The sequence below is a fragment of the Xiphophorus maculatus genome, chromosome 22, assembly GCF_002775205.1.
Source record: "Xiphophorus maculatus strain JP 163 A chromosome 22, X_maculatus-5.0-male, whole genome shotgun sequence".
Classification (NCBI taxonomy): domain Eukaryota; kingdom Metazoa; phylum Chordata; class Actinopteri; order Cyprinodontiformes; family Poeciliidae; genus Xiphophorus; species Xiphophorus maculatus.
The window spans coordinates 16,611,435-16,632,073 of NC_036464.1; the positions used below are offsets into that span (position 1 = coordinate 16,611,435).

At 37.8% G+C, this 20,639-nt stretch overlaps 1 protein-coding gene across 2 annotated transcripts in view; it reads right to left on the reverse strand.

The window, feature by feature from the left end:
- The window catches only part of LOC102235247 (cGMP-dependent protein kinase 1), a 93,366-nt gene that overhangs the window by 56,749 nt on the left and 15,978 nt on the right, over positions 1–20,639 (reverse strand). The gene's annotated exons all lie outside the window — the stretch shown is intronic.

Here is a 20,639-nt window from a genome sequence, read left to right on the forward strand (position 1 = left end):
TTAAGTTTCTGTGGCAAAGTTTCACTGAGAAAGTGGAGTGGATGTAAGTGTTTGAGTATTTCGCTTCAAAATAAGTATGTTAATTAAGGCAATTGGTGTATATCTTAAGTGATATACACTAAGAGGACTAAATTACAATTTTTTCATCTTAATTTACCACTTTCCAAAAGTATGGATCTGCCATTAACCTTTCCACATTTTGTCACACAAGAACCATAAACCTTAATTTATTATTTATTATTTTGAATTTTAGTGATAGATCAACACAAGTCATATACAAAAGAAAATGCAAAAATAGTTTCACAACTTATCTCCTTAGAAAACTGGATCCTTCTTTCGATGAAATGCCACCTAATTTCAGAAGTAAGTCCCTTCTCTATTTGTTATTTTTTACTATTGCAACAAAATAGTAAATTGGAAGTGCACGGTATATTTTTTTTTACCAAAGTCAGCAACATGTTATCTATTCCCACCCAGGATGAAACTATACATAGAGAGGAAGTCGTTAAGTGTGTCACCATCTCACCAGATTCCTTCCTGTGACTCTCGATGTTCTTATGTAACAGCTCTGTTTCCTAAAGGGAGAATTTCTGTAGCATGAAGATGGAAATGTAGAGAAAGAATGAAAAGTCTTTCAGTCTAAGCCTTTAATAAATTTTTACACTAGCACTTCTATTATCAGCTGAAGTATTAAAACAAGATTCAAATTGTCAATAGTGACTAACTGTTCAAATGTCAATGAAAATCTGAGCTTTTAAAATAACTGAGAAAACCTTCAATATTTTAATTTGTGAGAACATGAAACTAAACACAAAGTAAAATACAACAATCTGCAAAATCTGCTTCCTCTATTCTTAGGTCTTTTGGAAAAACTGATGCTAGTAACATCAACTCTTAAGAGTGTGCCCTGGTTTTTCTCTAGGGACAAATGAAACTCTTTCCTTCCCATTTTATAGACAAAATATTTCAAAAGCTTGACATAGCTGAAATAGATGTAACATCAGCCAAGTCTTACAGAGCACAAAACAATAGTTCTCTGTTAAGTTAAGAACAAAATCTCTGCCTAAAGGAAAGCTACTTATGGTTAATTCTAGGAAAACAAATCTATTCTTTAAAACAGATACCTCTCCTCTTTTAACAGAGGATTTAAATGAAAAAGTATGCATATTTCAGAACACAGTAAATATTTGAAGATAGCTGTTTATCATCTTGAAAGCATTCACCTCATATGCAAAGATACTGATTTAATTTCAAGCAACTATGAAGTATGACTACCAATTTGCCATATAAAATTAAGTGGTTGGGGTTTAAATTTATTTCTGGCTACTACCAAGACAGACATGAAGAAAGGCCAATGCTACATCATAAGTGAGATTACAGGGTGGCTACTATGGAACCAGTCAAAACCACAGCCTTGTCTTAGCTACATTTTAACATGCTGTGTGTATAATTGTAGCTGTAAATAAAATAATCCAACTAGCTATCCAAGGGATGGACATAAACAGGACAAAGACAGTGGTTAATGTATCTGTTTTATACTCTGAATCACTTCTGGTATCAGTCCTCATGCCCAGGCTCTATGCTTCTTTGGTCAAACAAATGAGTTTTCCACCATAACAAGACATCTGCAATTTTCTCCTCTATTCGGGTATTCCTATAGTGTCAATTAAGACCTCCCAAAACATGAATTATAGAAGCAGACAGAAGGAGAAAGACTTCTAAGCCCAAGAAGAATGACTGTGGCTTTGTAGAGCGACCCCACGGCCCTCTGCAAAGCCCTGATGCACAGAATGTGGTTGTTCTAGTCATCCACCTTTAAAACTACCACATTATGTGCATCTTTGCTTTGTCACCCAGCTGTCTATTCAGTAGTTGGCCATGTAGTTCCTTCTCAAAAATAAGCTGTTATTAGTCTTGCATACAATTTGAAGGTTTATTTATTTCCCCTTTTCTTTTTTTATTTTAATAAAAAATGGAAAACTTGATTGTTTGGGAATGAATTATTTTCAACTTGACAGTTCCAGCCCACGTGGCAAAACATTTGGACACCTCTGGCCCATAGACATCAGGGGTCGGTTGTATTTTGTGTTTTGTCAATGTATTGTTGATTGGTAAACACAATTTGACATTAGAAAGCAATCTTGAAAGAGGTCAGCAGTGACAAAAAAAATCCTGATTTTGGAAAGCTCGCTGACCGCAGACCTCAAGGGAATTGCCAGGAATAGAAATAACAATGTTAATTTATATAAATTTCATAAATGATCTGTTTGTTTCTTGTTTTGTTTTTTTTCCTAAACTGACTCTGGGAAGTTCACGCACACACCACCACCGCACCTCCCCCGACAAAAACACACATGCTCACAGGGTCCAGCTCATTTCCTGTTTTTGCATCTAATAATACCTGCTTTATCATGCTGCTTTGTTATCCAGTGGAACTGAAAAATTCACCAGAAATTTAACTCTCTCTCATGATGAAGCCTCATTCAAATTAAGGCACATGCAAAACTAAATGATCACATTATGTAAAAAAGCTGATATGGCTGTACAGTATGTACTGTCATCAGTGGATGTGATGTCAAAAAGCAAACAAGAAATGTGATACATTAAGAAAACAGCATGTGCTGCATGTGTAGAATGTTCACTGCTATTAGCTTATCACTATCAGTGAACGCCAGCATGTCTTCCTCCCCCCAGGCTGTATGAATAGGTTTAATGGTTGATCATTTGAATGCGAGTCGCAATGTGCCTCACATAGCGGGGCATTGGAGCACACCTCAGAGCAGACTTTTCTTTGGCTCAAGATCAGATGAATTTTTTGGCTGGATTTCTGATTAAACGGCCTAACTCTGCCTCACACCATGCACTAGTGATGACTTGTCATATAATGAGAAACATCAAACCTCTATCAGTCGGGGTTTGAGTTCTCTCCTGCGACGAAGGACGTCTTGAACCCTTTTATGAATCGTTCATATACAGAATTTTGTCTTTTTGACTAAACGCCATTTCTTTGCAAGAAATGTGAGTTCAATTTAAATAGAAAAGGAGGCCAAACATTAATTCCCAACCAAAACAGAAGACTGCCTCTGACGTTTTTAAAGTCAAGGAGCAAGACACCATTTATCTCCATCCCAGCCTTCCTTTTATTATGTTTTTCTAAGAGCATAAAGTGGACATAAGGAAACAGGATGTTGGGGAGTTCAAATCTCTGAGGATATAACACAACCAGAATCCCATTATGATTGACCATAATCTTCCGGCAAAGTTCAGGGGTCAAATTACCCAATGTAAATTTTCTTTTCATCTGACCATTGCAAGAAAAACTAAATGAAGCAAAGCATGTTTTTATCCTGCAACAGCAGCTCAAAAATGGAAGTCATGAAGATTTTTAGTGCTACAGCACTTAAGTTTACACTTGTGACTTCAGCTCAGCAATAAAAAAAACAAGCCGCACTCTGCACTCAATGGTTTAGAGCAGTTAAAACCACAGTAAAACACCACACTGAAGCTGAAAGCCCATGTATTGAGTTTGAGCAAGGGATATATTAAATGGCCATGGAAATGTGTTTCATAAATGGTGAGTTTTACAAAAAAAAACTGAATCTGTTCTTTATTAGGAAAAAATTATGCTGTTTCTCTGATATGGTTGGGTCCTAACTCTGATCAAATCTATCAATTTTGGTATCTATCTATCTATCAGCTGCTTACCCTTGCACTGTGTTCACTGCTGACTCCAATAAAGGTAAGTATGATATCATTGATATCAAAAGCGTTAGTCTATGTTGGGTTTGCTCTAAAGTTGAACATTGATCTGTCCTGCTCTGTAATGAGTTTGATGCCCGTCAGCTGTGACAAACCTGATTGTTTACTGGTAGCTGTGCAGAGAATCCTGATCTCTGAGATAGATTTTCCTCAACATCGATTAGCTCATCTCATTCTCTCTGAATTAATGATTAGTTGAAACGGTCAACATTCGCACTAAATTTATAAACCCAAGTCCCTCGGACCGCGGGGCTGTGACAAAATCAAGGACAAGGCCTTGTCATGAACTATTAAGTGCCTCCCTCAAGTTAGAAATAGAATAAATCCTTAAGTTTGAGAAAATACCAATGCAGACTTGAGCCAAGGGCAAGAGCAAACAAAGACGATAAGCAGCTAGAAGAAGCGTTGACAGATTTGGAGTTTTTTTAATCACACAGAGGAAAATGAGAATGACGTTTGTTTAGTTCAAAACACTACCGGAAAAAAAAAAAACACGTTGTTACAGCAAGCCTTTGTGAGTGTGTCAGTAGGCTGACAGCATAGCCGCAAGATGTTACACACCAAGGAGAAGCAAGGTTTCAATAGACTCCCATTGAAGAAGTCTATAGAAAGAACTTTTTTTACTTAAAACTTTGAATGCTAAAGGTGAAACATTAATCAACCGTGAGTCGTTAACTCAACCCTGTCAGCCAAAGGGCTGCATCAACACACTGCCTCTTTTGTGCCTCTCTGATCTCCTCAAATCATCCAGAAGTGCTGCATGTCAGAGTTCTTCCATGCATTTACTCCAGTCATGTCATTATGTAGCATCAATGATCTGGTAGCAGCCGAAATGTGTAAGGAAAGAATGCATACATGGTTGGAAGGATGGAAAAATACATCTGGAAAGAGATAATTAAAAACAAACCAATGAAGGGTTTTCCTGTGAAGATTGGTCTTAAATAATTACATTAAATTAAAGGGTGTTTTCCATCTGACATGTAAGTGTCTGACTCCTTCCCTTGAGAAAAGAGATCAAGTCTTAGCTATTATCACAGGTAAACAATTGCTCAAAGATTTCAGAAAATCTCCAAAAGGGAATTGATTCTGAAGCCACCAGAAAATGTTAGAAACCTATTTGAGACTCTGAAGAGTTTTGACCACACTAACCCATTGTTAGATAGATTGTGTTCAAATGGGGAGAATTCAGGACAACTCCCAGCCTCCCCAAGAGTGACTGGCCATCAACAATCCTCTGAAATGACAGGTCTGTGACAGTCTGCGAGATTAGGAACCCAGAAAACCCATTATTAGACCAGGTGTTTTTCTCAAATCAGTGACTGTAAAATTGTATCATCACAATCACTATGAGCAACAATAGTGTGAATTTTAGTGGTATAAGAAAAAGCAACTCTGTTGTCCATCTTAGAGAGGCAATGTTCAAGAGTCAAAACCTTTGCATTGTTGTGGACAGAAAGTGGGAACCAAATAGCCTTTTCTTGTTTTAGGCTCTTAGTAATTAGAGATGCTCTACGGATGTTAATAAGTCTCAGAATGAAGCTTAACTGATTTCAGAAAATAGTGATAGCTCAAAAAAGCCTCTACCTTGAACTAAGAAACTACTGCATCTGGTGACAAAATGGCTTTAAAATAGTGTCATTTTACAAGGCTTTCTGTTGTGGTCACAACCTACTAATTCAAGAGCAGAGACAATGTTTCAGACAGTGAAAGAAGCAACACCCAGAAACTCAATAACATACATTTAAGATAAAATAAAAATAAAAAAGACATGATGGTGACTTTTCTAAAAGAGTATTTAAAAACTCTCTTTCAGATTAGCACTGTTAGCTGACTCTATCTGCAATCTCGCTGTGAGTTTTCCATATTTTAAACACCCCCACCTTGTGTCAACAGTCTTCTATTAGCCTGCTAACATTTTCAAATTATTTATGCTATTTAACAGACGTTTTTGTAACTAAACTTCCCATGTTTTAGGTCAGTTAGGATTAGCAAAATTTCTTCTGTTTTCTAAATACCACAATCAAAACCATGCGCTGTTTCCAGACAATTTTGTTTTGATATAATTTATTTTTTTTCTGAAAAGCATCAGTCACCCTCCATCAAAGCCAATCTATTTACATAATGCAGCCACCCTTGTACTTCACAGCTGGAATGGTGTTCTCAAGTTTGCAAGCTCATCCTCCTTTCCTCCAATAATGACGATCATTATGACCATAAACTAAAATCTCAGTTTCATCACACAACAGGAGATATCTCCAAAAAAATATGGTCTCTGCAACTGAAAGTGTTTGCAAACTGCACCCTGTCTTTTCTATGTTTCCTCTGGAAGAAACACTTTTTATGTCATGAGTGGCCTTTAAACCCATGGCCATAGCACTTGTTTCCTTGTGGTTAATAACATGCCAGCTTCTGGTACCATTTTCACAAATTATTTTATGTTTCTTCTGCCGTTTATTGGCACATTTTAGATCAAATCATGTCTATCTCAGGGGTCAAAAAGCCCTCCTTCCACAGCAATTTGATGGTCAGATATTCCCCATGGTGTGTATAATTGATTGAAAATATTAATAAGGCAACTTGATTAGTATTCTAATAGCATCACTATTATTTTTTAATCTTTTGTCAAATACCTATGGACAAAATCCTCACTTTTGCAAAGTGTGTTTTGTCAAGAAGCAGTGGAGCAGCTATGCACCTCTCTGTAAATCAGACCTTGAGAGTAGACCGGATGACGTCAAACTGTCTCTCTTAAATGTAAGCTACAAAAACAGGGTGACGGAAGGTGGGGGTAGAAGGGTGAGCGCAGCAAGAGGAGTCAGGTGAAAGACGGAGGCAGACTTGAAGAGAGGACAATAAGAACAGCAGATGAGGGAAGACACTGCAGGTCAGGTGCACCTGATGCGACAGGTCTACTCAGCTGAACATCTCATCATTGGAGTTGAGAGAACTTCCCGTCTTTTTCACCTCGACCGAGGAGCATTCCTGCAGAGCCCCTTACCGCCAGCACTGAGAAAAACTGCACTGTAGTTATGCAGAGAGAGTAAGAAAGACCTAAAGACTATATTCAGTGACTTGTCAAAAGAAACGAAAGGACAGCTGGTTTCAACCTTTTTACATCATTGTGCCTCAGAGACAGTATTCAGCACGAATATGCTGTAGCTCTTCAGGTCTTCCTTTCAAGGCCGCTCATCTTCACACATAAAGTTAGTCCCAATGTGTGGAAGTGATAGGACATGTGGGGGAAGATATCACAGCTGTCCACTTGTCTATGGCTTCTTTTTCTCTCTCTCTCACTCTCTGCTTCCATTTAAACATTATAAAAGGCCTGATGCCATGCCTGCTGCTCTACTTCCCATCAAACTCTGATTATGGTTGTTGTGTTGACAAGTTGATTGGTTGGCCAAGCGGGGAGGCAACTGAAAATGATCATTTATTCATACATTAAGTGCCGCCTTGTAATTAGCAGCTAACAATCTTATGTGCAGCATTCCTTTTATGCAAATGTGCCAATTTAATAGCTTTAACATCAGTAAACACATTAATGTGGTATCTTAAAAAAAACAAAGTACCGCTTTGATTTTAGCATCCACTCATTTCAAGTACCTTGCTGTGTCACTTCAGACATGAGAGGGGATTTGCAGCACAATAAAACACACTTTTTGATACTTCATATCAGCACAATACAAAATATCTTATTCACTTCTGATATCCATCTAATTTATCTCATTACGCAGAGAAATTCTCCTTTTGTTTTTTTCTGAAATTAGCCGAATCCTTCAAAATTATCCAGTAATCTTGTGGAAAATTAGATTGAAAATGAGTCTCTGCTTCATGTGATCCTATGCAGATTTCTAAATGGATGCCATGACGGCTGGGGAGGAGTGTGGGACGGGGAGTCCATGACTGAGGAGTTGGATGAGGCACAAATGCTGCAGAAACTAAATGCAAAGATGACAACATAAATTACCAAACTGTCACAACAAAACAAGCGACGTTATCTCAAGATGAGGATAATTAAGTGGCGTTCTGCTTATGATGTCTTCAGCATCATAAGCAGCCATTTTGTTTGACAGAGATAATGTTCAGAGTTGCTTCGTAAGTGAGAGAGGTAGAAATGATATATTGATAATGTTAATTTACTTTTTACAATTATGAAAACAATGCAGTAGGGCCCACCCAGGGTTTATTTAACAAAATTTAAAAAATATGTCCTTTTCAAATTTGTTTTAAGACACATACAGTTGTTTGAACTGCATTTTTAATTATGTAAATAATGTCCAGTCTCCTTTCTCTTCTTTGATGTCCTGTTTTTTTTGTTTTTTTTCTCAGTGATAAATGTGAAACTCGGAGAGGACGAAATTCCAGATGACAGAATGGCAAAACACCAACCATTCTTTCTGACCTCAATATACGCCTTCGACTGTAAAGCAAAAAAGACAAGCTGCACTACCTGCCTTTCTAGCACCTCTTTGTGTCTCTCAGTAAAACACATTAGCAATAATAATAAGACCACTAAGGTAAACATCATTAGATGTACAGACAGTGAAGAGAGAAAGAGAGTTGGAAGGAGAAAAGAACAATGATGCACTTGTACAAGGACATACTGTCCTTTCTACTTCCAGGCTTCTGTGGTTGGAGGAACAGTTTCAAGTGTTAGTACATCTATTCATAGTTATTGATCATTACCTGAGTTAAAAAAAAAGAAAGAAATAGTAGCAATGTCTAGAACAACATAAGAGATGAAGAAGAGCAGGAAAGGAACAGTTTGTTTTTTAGACTTGATTCATTTTGTGCTTAAATCTTGACAAAAAGGCAGCACTATGACTGCAACAGCACACTGCAGAGATTTAGAAGACTTTTCAAAATCCACAAATAATGTTTTCTTGGAAGATTGTGCCGTATTAGGGTGTGCTTTATCAAGTTAGCTCTGGAATGGCTTTCGTTTCTTGAGAAATCATTGTAGTGTGTAAAAGAACTGCACCTTGCATCAAAAGTAGTAACATAATGTATGGCCACTCCATATACCCATTTATTGTAGCTGTTCTTGCTATGGCTTAAGCTTCCTCTTTGCCTATAAAAATCAGATAATTAAGTATTTGAAATGCTTTTAATTGTTTTCGATTTGTCCATGACACACGTAAAGAGATATTGTTCTTTCTGCTTCCAGGATAGAAAAGAAAAGACAGAAGACTTTCTGTCCTTTTTGCTTCAACTTCCAGAAAATATGTTGCTGCTTATTAGTTTTCTTAAACTATCCATTTTAAGAAAACTTTGGTTTGTGGCTGAATGATTGTGTGTGTGTTTTACTTAAAATATTTAGGTATATATTTTTAGAAGACAACATGGGATTGAATGTGAACTGTTGCCTTTGGCAAAAAGGTCCATGTGTAGACTACTGGCTGCGTTGTTCTGTAATGTCAATAAACTTTGAAGAATAAGAGTAAGTCAGAATTAAAGGAAGTCAAATTTCTTTTTTTTTTCTTGAAAGAAAAATATGTCAAAGTCCAGCCACTACTTTGAGTCTTAGCTATTTCCTGTAGATGATGAAAAAGAAAAATGCTGTCAGTTTAAGTTGATTCTGATTGTGATCACAGGCAATCAGAATTTAAGGCGAGAAAAGCTGAAATTTCTTTTTCGTTTTTTACTTGTGATATTTTTGTGTGAAGCTGATATCCAGCGATATTCCTGGAACTTCACCTAAAGGCTGCTGGAAATAATGTGATGGAAAATGAAAGGCTCAACACACTAATCTCTGGGATTAGTCCATCTTCGTCCAAGATTTTGTACTCACTCCATTAGTGAACAATCACCGTGATCTGGGTTCAACACCAGGGAGCGGTTGTCATTCCAAATGCTGCAACTATTCCAATAATCTACCAAATATTTACTGAGACATTTCAGCAAATACGTCAAAACCAGACTTTTTAATTAATTCTTGAATAGAGAGGACATTCTTTCACTTAGCTTATATGTAGAACACACACTAATACGATTTATAATAGAACACAGAAAACTCCCTAGGGTGAGGTATTTGATACAGACAATCAAAGTTTAAGAAAAAAAAGATCAAAGAGATGAATTTCAACAAAAGGGCAACTAATAAGAAAAAGTCTCAAGAGAGAGAGGAGAAACTCAAAATGAACCCGCTTCAAAAAGAAGTGTAAAACCTCACTCCAGACATTTATTGGTGAAACTAGCCTTTACAAGCTCTCTGAAATATGGATTTCTCCTGCAGGAGAGTCACTGAGAACAAGAAATACCTTCAGTTATCCACAAAAAACTTATTTGTACACGTTCTTCAGTTGCAGTTTAAAGCAAAACTAGTTAATATTTTTTTTGTCTTTTGTGAACAGCTGTGCACAGCGTGTGGATATATATTGTGTCCGCAGTGGACTTTGCTTTCTTGCTGCGCAGGCGAGGACTCTTCCATGACTGTAAAAGAACAGATTACTTCTGTGTCGTCTTGTATCCTCCGTCTGAACCTCTGCAAACACAGCTTATCCAGTCACAGCAGACTCTTTATACTGCTGCCAGTCTGTGAGCAACACCTCCACATACTGTACACACACACAAACCCACAGTCGCTCTCACGACAGCAGGCGTATAATGCAGTACATATTTCAGTCTAAACAATGAGTCGAGTTTGAAACATTTGCATAATATTCAACTCATAAAATGGTTTTAAGTTGTTTTTCTTGTTTTTTTCCAGTGTCTGCCTTCCCTTCTTCAGACTCCGATCCTCTAATGTGATGCACACACACACACACACACACACACACACACTGCTGTTGTCTTTCCACATGAAAAACTTGCAAAAGCAGTGTTAGGCTCAGGGATAATTTGCAAATTATTCATTAACTCCTACTCCGAGGTGTATTCATCGGCTTCTGTGGAGGGACGATGCGGATCGATTAATTCAAAAAAAAAGAAGAGAGACTAAGTGGGAAGGAAAAGAGAAAGCATAGTTAGACTGCAAGCAAATACCAGAATAGGAATCAGGTAAGCTAGACGGATCGGTGAAGAGTAAGAAGGGGAATAAGACAGAATTGACAAAGAGGCGATGAACATGTGTAGAGGGACAGTGACAAGAGGACAGATTGGGGTCAAAGCCGGTAAGATGAGGAAGTAAACGTCTTCGGTTTCAAGCTTGGGCGTTTTGAAATAACTTGTAGCAGCACGGCTGTGTCTGTGACAATAGGAGGGAATTAAAGAGGAAAAAAAGCGACAAAAAGAACTTCTCGCTGGCAGAGGCAGCAAATCAGACAAGACACTCACCAGAGAATGAGTATTTTCTCTGTGAGCTACAGGCAGATGGGGCTTCGCTCACTGCAGGTTGAGATTATTGGTTTGCGATACACACTCTCGAACTATTTGCACATGAATAAGATATTAGCTGAAGTTGCATTCCTCTAAATTGATGTATTTCAGACAGTTGAACCACTCTGTGTTGCCACAAAGCCAACCATTCTCAAAGTCAACAGTTCACTTGTATTTGGTTACGTTCCAATACAGGTCTATTTGCTTTTCTTGCTTCCTTTCCCATTCATTCGTTGCTCTTTTTTTCGCTGCAGATTGAAATTGTCCACTTCATGTCTAAACCTTCAGAGGCTTCGCGCTCGGTTAGGTCACAATTACCATCTTTAAATTAGACAATAAATTTCCAAGATGTTGGAAAGTAAATACATTCTCGGCGAGCGTGCAATACTACCTCAATATGGGGCCAACAATGCCATCAATCAGCTCAGTAACAGGACTATTACTCACATAAAAGCAGGAATAGGCATTTCTAATGGTCTGAGCAAGTTAATATCTGTTTCTCTGTGACATTTGAAGCAGCAGCTTCACAGAAAAAATTGTCATTACACACATATTCACTTAATAACTAGATTTTAGACTTTCAGCGCACTGGGGAATTTGATGCAGCGCTATCACTGTATTATGACATGTCCTTTTGTGTGTACCGTAATTCCAATTACAGACTCTCCCTCACCTTTTCCCCCCCAGTGACACCTTAATGAGGCTCCGCTGGGAGCTTGTAAAAATTTATCATGTGAGCTGATGTCAGGAGAGGTTGTGTGCGTCATGTTCCTAAATCTAACTACACATCTGAAAATCGACAAAATTTTGGGCACCTTTAACAAACTTCCTTTTCTTCCAGTTTCTCGCCTCTTCACTGCCCATTCTGTAGAGAGACATGATACTTGAAAGGCAGCAAAAAAATGTGAAATGCAATAAAATCACTCATCCCGCTCCAAAAGTTGACAAGTGCTCCGGGCGCTGCTACAGATTAAACTCACGATTACGCTCCCCTACGCTGAGCAGCTCTCTGATAGCAGACGGCATGCGCCCCAATGGAGCTGATGTTTGGAGTTTGCGAGGTCCGGCCTTCTCGCATGCAGAGGAATAAATCACAGGTCAATCAATGCGTGCAGTCTGTTGTCAATCACATCACTTGCCTGAAGATAAACATTAAATACTTTCCTTTAAAAACTGTAAATTGCAACCATAACTATGATCAATCTGATTGAGAACTGTGTTTTTTGTTTTAATGAAATTCTCCTGGATGCGTGGGTTCTCTCCAGGTTCTCCGGTTTCCTCCCACAGTCCAAACACATCACTGTCAGGTTAATTGTTCTCTCTCAATTCTCCCTAGATGTGACTGTGTGTGTGCATGGTTGTGTGTCCTGTCTGACTCTGTGTTGCCCTGCGACAGACTGGCGACCTGTCCAGGGTGTATCCCGCCTCTCGCCCCAAACGTTTGCTGGAGATAGGCACCAGCACCGCTCCTGACCCCACTAGGGACAAGGATGTACAGAAAATGGATAGATGGATGGATGGATGGATGGATGGATGGAAATTCTCCTGCCAAGAACAGTTATATGGCAATCTAGGGCAATGAACAAAAGTGCATGATGGTGTGAGACACAGAATTAAGAATTGACAAAATCCCCATTTTCCACTACAGACCCCAAAATTGTATCAAGGCACTAAGATTCCTCAAGATTGGCCAGGAAACAGGCATGCAAGAAAAAAGCAAATGTCTCCCAGAAGGAAATGAAGACATAAATGTTTTTTTATTTACCAGGAGAGTTGCTGTTAGAGAGCAGGGTGTGTTAACAGGTAGAAAGTATGAGAATGAGTGGAAGACATGAGATTTAAACCTTGTTGTGAAAGTAATTGAAGCTATTTGATTGCTGCTGCTCTACATTGTACACAGCTGGCAAAAACTCCAGTCACTTTCTTTGGCATCTAATTGAAAGGATTATAAAAACATTACATTAAAAATGTACTAATTGTCCTACTTGGTGGGGCCATTATTTAGTGCCTGATGATTGTAGGGACTAGCTTCAAAGAGTCAGAGTTTATGTTTTTTATCAATGAAGATAAAAAGTTGATGAAGATATTGATGAAGACCTTGGCAAGACTTCTTAACGCTCAAATCTTTCACAGTACTTTTCAAGATGAGCCCCCACTTGTTCTCTCAGAAAGTTAACAAAAATAAAACATTAATAATGCTCAAAAATATTTGCTGCACTGAATTTTTAAGATGACATCGACGTCTTCTTTCTTGCTTTAGAAGTGAAGACAAACTCAAACAAAATCAGACAGCATCAGGCATACAGCCTATTCCAGTTCCAAGTAATTTTTATATTTAGTTATCCAAGATGCCTTTTAAGCAGACATTTTAAGTCTGAGCCCCTGCGGAGCGTTGCGGTTCATTACTAATTTGACTGGCTGCTGTAAAATGCAGCGCCTGTCGTGTCAGTGTCTGCTACATGCTGAGTTCTGAAGGCCCAATAAAACCAAAAATTTGTGAGCCTCAACATTTCACTTTACAGAGTCTATCCGCCCCAAGATGCTACTTTGACAGCAAGTGCAGCATCCATTCGAAGTCTGCATAAGTTAAGTTGCCAGGCAACAATGCACTGCAATGTGTTTGGGAGCTCACGTTTCTGTAACCAAGCGAATTCTTCAGTTTTCACACCACCTTATGAATATGCAACTATGACACACAAAAAAATTACTTGACAGTTTATTAGCAGCAGCTACTCTAGTATTGTTAAACGTCTAACGGATTTTACTCATACTGCATGTAATTTGCTGTACACATTGTGTTCTTGCACACTTTTGGAGTCACACACAGGTGCCTCTAGTGATTTTATCTCTAAGCTCCAGACTGCAGAGGGGTTTACCTTCCTTTATCCTGCTACACCAGGCACATAAAGGATCCTTCTGAGAACTCCAGCCCACAGCACAACCTGGTCCTCCAACCTGAAACAGCTGTCCGAATCTCAGGCAGAAACAATAATGCTGTCTCATAAATTTTCTTAGGAAACTGGTCAATTTACACATGCTATTGGACTCATCCGTCCTCCACTAAGATGATAATTGTATTACCTCCAGGTGCTTGTTAGATTAAGGAATTATGAGATAAAATATGTATATATAGCAGACAGAAAACTGATTCCACGTCATGTTTTCAAAGTGCTGCTAGTGAATTAGAGGACAAGGTGGTAGAAAGGCGATAAGGTGCTTGTAGAAGCTGAGGGAGATTATCACGGTCTGAAGCACACCCCTCAATTATTGGCACCCCTGGTAAAGTTGTGTAAAGAATTCTTAAAGTATATAATTTTTAATAAGCCAGAATCTCAGTATGAAATATAAAATAACAGGGAACTTCAGGGATTTTCTTTTGCTTGTGCTGAGTGCCCAGATTCATGTTTAAAATATCCTGGAAATGGAAAAAGTTCATATTGGCATGTACTGATGTGAGGGAATGGTACAGGTTCACAAGTTCTTTGGAATAGAAACAGTCCCACATCGTTACATAAACAACTGCTTTTACACATGTTGATATGTTTCATCCCAGGACAAACCTGGAATAATTGCTGTTAAAGGTTTATTTGAACAAGGTTCCAGTTAAAGTCCCAGTGGACTTTATCACCTTCCAAATAAAGTTTTATGTACTGAATTTCATTTCCTTCTATTATGGCAATTTATTAAAATTTTTACCGGTCATTAAACTACATACTGTATATATCACATGATGTATATTTTACTTTTTTTTTTATTTAAATGTTGTCCTTCTGTGAAAGAATGGAATTACTCTAAGGTTTGAAATTATTTTTACTCCAGGAGGGAGGTGTAAATTAAATATTGGTGTTTATTAAATAATATAAACAACAAGTGCTTTCAATCAACGTGGTTGCTCATTTTTAATAAGTGACGCGTAGAAACTAAAGAACTGATGTCAGGCTTTCACTCAGTCAAATACGCAGGGTGCCACTGTTGGTAAACACTGCTGTTCGTTGTTATTCTGTGGTTTATCTCTGAAGCAGTGAGGGAGAAGACTGCCAGCAGACATACAGCTTAAGCCTTAAAACAGCGCATTGACATTCGACTCTGTCACATTGAAGCATTGAAAAGACCACTTAAGCCTCCCCTGGGCCCCTGTGACAACACTGTATTTGTCTTTCCAAGCAGCGGGTCAATAAAATAATTGGAATTCAATCTAATTTGTGTCAAGAACTTGTCAAATCCTGAGTGTAGAACTGAATTCCCAGAACACCTCCACCTGAGTGAATTGGTCTGCAGTTGGTCTGAATATAGCAGGCTGTCAAAGAAGCTACCAATGTACCGTGAACACTTCAGCTTTGGAGTTGATTCTTTTTTTCTTTTTTGAAAAGTCTCTTCGTTTACATTTCACTGCTTCTTTTCTCCTCCCTGCTGACAGTCTACAGCTTCCAATAAGAAAAAATATCTTTAAAAATAAATTAATAGAAGTTTTATTCACTTTACTGCTTTGAACTATGATTTAATTATAAAATCGATTTAATAAAGTTACAATTTCCTAGATAAAAAGGACATAAACTTAACAACAGTAGCAGTGAAGGTTCAAAAGAATCAAATTAGAGATAGAGAAACCCAATTAAATAGAAATATTGAACAAAATCATTTTTAATATTGCCTTAAACAATAATTCTCTATGCACATCTAACAATTCATATAAAGTAAATGTAACTGAAGCATTGTTTAATTTTTACTATTTTCTGAGCTAATACAAGTGCTTAGGAACTTTACATTTGGAATCTATGAACTTCTCTCAATTCACAGAGAGGCCCACTTAACTTAGCCATTCTTCAAAATGGAAAAGAGGACAAGCAATTCAAGTAAGGTGGATGTGTGATGATCCTCAAAACACTCAGGAAATAGTCGCAAAGAAATAACTTCACACATTAGCCTGCCCATATAAGTGAGCACAATAATCAAAAGAGTCTGAAGTGAGGAGGATGATGATGAGGGAGCTAAACAATATCTTCAGCGCTCACCGTTAGAGAACATCAGCAAAGAGAGGCATCTTAGAGTCACTAAGTTTCCATGACAGCCATTAGGCATAAATATATCCAGTGTGCTAAATGCAGCTGAGGCTTTTATGTGGAACTATGTGCTTTGATCAAATGACAATTCAATTTTCAACAACAAACACTTCAGGTGCGTCTAGAATGAGACAAAAACACTTTATCCCCACTTTTAAGCATTGGAGAGAATCTGCGTTGTGGGCCAAAAGCCCAACGAACAATCAGATTTCAAATGGCATGACATTTGAAATCTTATTAATATTTAAAATAAATCATATAGCATTTAAATGATAACGCAAAATGGGTATTTTGGGGTCCTATAACAAAACAAGTTTCTAGAAAATTATGACTAATTAAACAGAAATGATTGGCCAGACATTTTTACACTTATAAATGACAAATAAGTGTAAAAACGTGCTTTTAGAATCAGTGTGGTTTTTGCCAGCTTTTCTCAAATAAATTATCTTTACCTGAGATGCAAGCAATCTGTTATTTAATTTAAATAAGCAATATTTGCAAGTCAAAAACACATTCTCTTTTATGTTTCATATGCTTCCCATTCTATTCACTAAAGAAATCTAATTTTTGAAGTTATTAGCTGCAGAAGACAAACAACAGCATAGTATACTAGAGTATACTAGAAATGTTGCCCTAACCCATCGTGTTTCTGAAGTACACGGGTTTGTTTTAGAAAACACACTTTCATTGGATTAAGTTGCATAATTGCTTTGAAGGAAATTGTGGGGATTTACTGTGCATAAAATACTTGTTAGTAATTGGATGTGATTATGTTGATCATTATCATCATCATTAGCCACCTGGATGTGTCTTTGGGGATGACATTGCCAATCAAAAACCAATCTCCTCGCTATGGAAATGTGAGCCTTTGTCTCAGATGTAATCAGTATTTTAAAAAGGACAGATGCTGGTAACGGCCCAATGGATGCAGACAAAATACAGCTGAGTTTTATTTCAGCAGCTGATGGTTAGCAGGCGGCTTTAGCATAGCGACAAACGAATACTGATATTTTTTCACTGTTTTGTCTGAACTTGATGCATTTGGTAAATCTGAAATTCAAGAATGGAGGTGAAGATTCTTCACCTTCCTCTTGACAACGCACTCTAGATTCTCTATTGGGTTTAGGTCAGGCCAACTTGCTCACCGCTCTAACACAATGGTCGCTAAAGAAGCCAGTTTTACTTTTGGTTGTGTGGGCAGGAGCTACTGGAAATTAAAATTAGTATCCCATGAAGCATCTAGGCCAGGGGTCTCAAACTCCAGTCCTCGAGGGCCGCTGTCCTACAGTTTTTAGATGTGCCACAAGTACAAAACTCTGGAATGAAATGGCTTAATGACCTCCTCCTTGTGTAGATCAGTTCTCCGAGCCTTAATGACCTAATTATTCTATTCAGGTGTGGTGCAGCAGAGGCACATCTAAAAGTTGCAGGACACTGGCCCTCAAGGACTGGAGTTTGAGACCCCTGATCTAGGCAGAGGAAAGCATTAAGTTATCAAAATGTCCCATTAGGACTGTTGCACTTACTGCTACATTGACAAATCACAAACCCATAAATATAATAGAGGCAGCACTCTGAGAAGAGCCAGCTTCATCAGCAAAGATCTTGTGTCATGAATCCTCATTCAGGACGTCGGAAACGATCATCTGCTGGACACGGTTGTGTCGGCCATAACGTAAGATTTGTGTGTGTGAATTTTTTTGCCTTTGTTGGTGTTACACAGTATTTAAATCTTTTTAAGAAGCTTAATTTGGGGTTTCTCTCTTAACAATAATAACCAAAGTAAACATAATAAATGTGTGAAATATGTGTGCTAAATGTTGAGTAATATGGAAGTAGTATATATATATATATATATATATGTATATATATATATGTACAAGTTATTCTAATCTTTTATTGAGATGCATTGGCATTTATAAACCAGATAATCAGGAAGTCAAGGATGAGTTTTAAAAGTACAGTATAAATTACAGAAATGGTTCAGTTCAATGTGTTTAATTAAAAATAAGTGTTCTTAATAAATGGCACCAAATGATTTTGTAAAAGATTTTTTTCCCCGTAGGAAATTGTATTACTAAATGAAAATAAATTAAAGGTTGGATTCTCCCTGTGAGAATAAGCTAATGTAATGAAAGATTAATTTATTTTAGTTATGGTATATTCTTATGAGGGGTTGCTGACACTCCTATGGTCTTTTGTCCCATATGTTTTGTTTCCACTAAATTTTCCATTAGCTTGCTTGAAAATCCCGCTCTGTTAACTGTGAGGTTCTTTATTAATCTTTTGTGACTGACCTTCCTTAAAGAAGGTGTCATCCGAACGACTGTCTTCCCGTGTTTGTTTTGGCAATAAAATGGCCTATTTTTACCCAGGGTTCCAATAAGCATGTAAAGCACTTGTATTCCCATAAAGTTAGATTGGATTTGGATTCAGATGATCACAAAGATAGAAAAATCACAGCACTCTTATTTACCGCTAATGTTAGCAGTATTATTGTACCTCTGTTGGCTAAATTTAGCCACGCTGTAGATGTTCTGTGACAGATAATGGGCCATCAGCTCCATAATCAGATATTATTGGCTATCATGCCAATAAATAACACAACTGCCTTGGCACTGCTCATTTCATTTGCGAGGAAAATGATGTACAGTGTTCAGGTGACGCAGCTGCATGTTTGACAGGCAGACATCCTGTCAGCGTGTATTTAAAAGAGACTCTGAAGACCTTGATACAAAGTCGACCAGTGGGCTGTGAATGCCTTTTTGGGATTTGTTTAATGCAAAGCAAGCCTGGGGACGGCTACAGTGAAGACTGCAAGCAGAGCTCACGGGAAAAACGGAGAAAAAGAAGCCTGACAGAGAGAGAGACAAAAAAAGCCTCACGGCGGTCGAAGAAAGACGGCAGTGTTTGTTGAAGATAAATATCCTCGATCCACTCTTGGGGACTATGAAATGAAAAACAATTAACCAAACAATTAACATAAAGTGGAAAATGACCACAGCTGAATTTGAAGTCCCGCTTCCAGCTACGGTACAGTTCAGTATTCTATCTCTGTCCAGGATGAAACCACAAAGCCCCTCTACAATTATTTCCCTTGCAGATTTGAATCATTCTTTTCTCTCTTTTTGTTGCGCTCGATAGGAACCAATTCATCATGCCAGTGTGACACTTGTTCATTGGTGACCTACCATGACAAGTCACCTCTGCCACAGTCGTCTCCCTCATCGTGGGGGGAGATTGAAATACATTGACTACAGATCCAAAGGCTTGATATTGATGCTTGGGCTACATTTGCAAAGCATTTCTTTTTGATGACTTCAGTCACATTTCCCCAGGTGTAATTAACGATGATGTTGCTTCTTATGGCTTTTAGAGAGAAAGCCCAAATATATAAAAAGAAAAAAAAAGTCCATCTCTTTTTCTTTTTTTTTTATAGCGCCCAGCTCTTTTCCATTTGCCGATATTCCATATCGAGTCGCAGGTGTTCAATCCACAGAAGGGTTTTGCATGGGATTTGCATATACTGTTTGCATATTTGACTTCTCTCTGGGGTCAGCTGATAATGTATGGTTTCCCAGAGGTACAGGAAACAAGACTAAAATATGAGCAGAAGTACCACAATGCATTTTCAGCAAATAATCTAACTTTAACCATGCTCCTACAAAGTGACCATAAAATGCGCTTTAAAGTTTCCGTCTGAGTATTACTTGTTTTGAGAGGAATATCACCGTTCTCATCAACATGTGTGTACACCGCGTTGAAAAATATCCAAACCCCTTGAAGCTTTTCATATTTTACAATGTTGCAAATACAGACTTCCTGTGTTTGCAACACTAATACAGGTGTATTAGGGTCCTAATACAGGACCCTCCCTGTATTAGGTTTCATTCATATCCCCATCAGCCCTGACCAGATTACATTAAACAAATAAGCTTTGTTTTATGCTGTATGAAACAAAGCTTTCATACAGCAACAACTTTTTTCTTTCCACTCTTTCATAAAGGGTAGCTACAGTATATACAGTACAAAGTTCTTAGCTGTCAACAGATTCCCCAACCTCAGTTGTAGCTGTCAACTCCAGTTGCCATCAACCTCCAGACAACTACATTAAACACAACTGCAATTTATTCATTAATTAGGTGATGTGTGAAGGGCATAGGTCACACTTTTCAGATTTTTTGTTGTTTGCTGTAATAATAAAAAAAAACATGAGTACTATTTCACTTCATCTTCATGTAGTTGTGTTAGTATTTGAAAATGTGACAAGGTTCAATGGGGTGTTAATAGTTTTAGCATGACATTATAAGCTTAACTAGCAGCTGTCTGCATACCAACAGTTCCTACCTGCCTGGCTTCTCATTGCTTTCCAATAAGACTATTTTTTACCAGTGTTTGTCTCAATCAAGCATCGAAGAAGAAGGTGGCCAACAACAGATGAAACAATCAATTGTCATGACTGATTCCCCTAAATAAAATATCAACCTTTAAATGCTGCTACCT